Genomic DNA, 3052 nt, shown 5'->3' with positions numbered 1-3052 from the left:
CCCCAGGTCTGTGGGGCTACGCAAGCGGTTCCCAAAGAGATTTAGAACAAGGCATAGTTTTCCCTGCTGGCTCTTTGGGCGGGGGAACCATCTCCAGCCGTATGGCCATTTTTGTGCCTGGCACGGCGCCAAGTGGGAAACGGTGGCTTTGAGGCTGAAGGCAGCAGGAAAGCCCGCAGCCCCCAGGTCTGTGGGGCTACGCAAGCGGTTCCCAAAGAGCTTTAGAACAAGGCATAGTTTTCCCTGCTGGCTCTTTGGGCGGGGGACCCATCTCCAGCCTTAGGCCATTTTTGGGTCTGGCGCGGCATCAAGTGGGAAAGGGTGGTTTTGAGGCTGAAGGCAGCAGGAACGCCTGCAGCCCCCAGGTCTGTGGGGCTACGCAAGCGGTTCCCAAAGAGCTTTAGAACAAGGCATAGTTTTCCCTGCTGGCTCTTTGGGCATGGGACCCATCTCCAGCCGTATGGCCATTTTTGTGCCTGGCGCGGCACCAAGTGGGAAAGGGTGGTGTCGAGTCTGAAGGCAGCAGCAAAGCCCGCAGGCCCCAGGTCTGTGGGGCTACGAAGCTGTTCCCAAAGAGGTTAGAATAAGGCATAGTTTTCCCTGCTGGCTCTTTGGGCATGGGACCCATCTCCAGCCGAAGGCCATTTTTGTGTCTGGCGCGGCACCAAGTGGGAAAGGGTAGTTTTGATGTTGAAGGAAGCAGGAAAGCCCGCAGCCCCCAGGTCTGTGGGGCTACGCAAGCAGTTCCCAAAGAGCTTTAGAACAAGGCATAGTTTTCCCTGCTGGCTCTTTGGGCGGGTGACATATTTCCAGGCATATGGCCATATTTGTGCTTGGCGCGGCGCCAAGTGGGAAAAAGTGGTGTGGAGTCTGAAGGCAGCAGGAAAGCCCGCAGCCCCCAGGTCTGTGGGGCTATGCAAGCGGTTCCCAAAGAGATTTAGAACAAGGCATAGTTTTCCCTGCTGGCTCTTTGGGCGGGGGACCCATCTCCAGCCGTATGGCCATTTTTGTGCCTGGCGCGGCGCCAAGTGCGAAAGGGTGGTGTCGAGGCTGAAGGCAGCAGGAAAGCCTGCAGCCCCCATGTCTCTGGGGCTACGCAAGCGGTTTCCAAAGAGATTTAGAACAAGGCATAGTTTTCCCTGCTGGCTCTTTGGGCGGGGGACCCATCTCCAGCTGTATGGCCATTTTTGTGCTTGGCGCGGCGCCAAGTGCGAAAGGGTGGTGTCGAGGCTGAAGGCAGCAGGAAAGCTGGCAGCCCCCATGTCTCTGGGGCTATGCAAGCGGTTCCCAAAGAGCTTTAGAACAAGGCATAGTTTTCACTGCTGGCTCTTTGGGCATGGGACCCATATCCAGCCGTATGGCCATTTTTGTGCCTGGCGCGGCACCAAGTGGGAAAGGGTGGTTTTGATGTTGAAGGCAGCAGGAAAGCCCGCAGCCCCCAGGTCTGTGGGGCTACGCAAGCAGTTCCCAAAGAGCTTTAGAACAAGGCATAGTTTTCCCTTCTGGCTCTTTGGGCATGGGACCCATCTCCAGCCATATGCCCATTTTTGTGCCTGGCCCGGCGCCCAGATGGAAAGAGTGGTTTTGAGGCTAAAGGCAGCAGGAAAGCCCGCAGCCCCCAGGTCTGTGGGGCTACGCAAGCGGTTCCCAAAGAGATTTAGAACAAGGCATAGTTTTCCCTGCTGGCTCCTTGGGCGGGGGACCCATCTCCAGCCGTATGGCCATTTTTGTGCCTGGCGCGGCGCCAAGTGGGAAAGGGTAGTTTTGAGGCTGAAGGCAGCAGGAAAGCCCGCAGGCCCCAGGTCTGTGGGGCTACGCAAGTGGTTCCCAAAGACCTTTAGAACAAGGCATAGTTTTCCCTCCTGGCTCCTTGGGCAGGGGATCCATCTCCAGCCATAGGCCATTTTTGTGCCTGGCGCGGTGCCCAGAGGGAAATGGTGGTGTCGAGTCTGAAGGCAGCAGGAAAGCCCGCAGCCCCCAGGTCTGTGGGGCTACGCAAGCGGTTCCCAAAGAGCTTTAGAACAAGGCATAGTTTTCCCTGCTGGCTCTTTGGGCATGGGACCCATCTCCAGCCGTATGGCCATTTTTGTGCCTGGCGCGGCGCCAAGTGGGAAAGGGTGGTGTCGACTCTGAAGGCAGCAGCAAAGCCCGCAGGCCCCAGGTCTGTACGGCTACGAAGCTATTCCCAAAGAGCTTAGAACAAGGCATAGTTTTCCCTGCTGGCTCTTTGGGCGGGGGACCCATCTCCAGCCATATGGCCATTTTTGTGCCTGGCGCGGTGCCAAGTGCGAAAGGGTGGTGTCGAGGCTGAAGGCAGCAGGAAAGCCCGCAGCCCCCAGGTCTGTGCGGCTATGCAAGTGGTTCCCAAAGAGCTTTAGAACAAGGCATAGTTTTCCCTACTGTCTCTTTGGGCGTGGCACCCATCTCCAGCCATAGGCCATTTTTTTGCCTGGCACAGCGCCAAGTGGGAAAGGGTGGTGTCGAGGCTGAAAGCAGCAGAAAAGCCCACAGCCCCCAGGTCTGTGGGGCTACGCAAGTGGTTCCCAAAGAGCTTTAGAACAAGGCATAGTTTTCCGTGCTGGCTCCTTGGGCAGGGGACCCATCTCCAGCCATAGGCCATTTTTGTGCCTGGCGCGGTGCCCAGAGGGAAATGGTGGTGTCGAGTCTGAAGGCAGCAGGAAAGCCCGCAGCCCCAAGGTCTGTGGGGCTACGTAAGCGGTTCCCAAAGAGCTTTAGAACAAGGCATAGTTTTCCCTGCTGGCTCTTTGGGCAGGGGACCCATCTCCAGCCGTATGGCCATTTTTGTGCCTGGCGCGGCGCCAAGTGGGAAAGGGTGGTGTCGAGGCTGAAGGCAGCAGGAAAGCCTGGAGCCCCCAGGTCTGTGGGGCTACGCAAGCGGTTCCCAAAGATCTTTCGAACAAGGCATAATTTTCACTGCTGGATCTTTGGGCATGGGACCCATCTCCAGCCATAGGCCATTTTTGTGCCTGGCGCGGCACCAAGTGTGAAAGGGTGGTTTTGAGGCTGAAGGCAGCAGGAAAGCCCGCAGCCC

This window comes from Rissa tridactyla, unplaced genomic scaffold (genome assembly GCF_028500815.1).
Source record: "Rissa tridactyla isolate bRisTri1 unplaced genomic scaffold, bRisTri1.patW.cur.20221130 scaffold_29, whole genome shotgun sequence".
Taxonomy (NCBI): domain Eukaryota; kingdom Metazoa; phylum Chordata; class Aves; order Charadriiformes; family Laridae; genus Rissa; species Rissa tridactyla.
Note: the sequence above shows the minus strand (reverse complement) of the source record.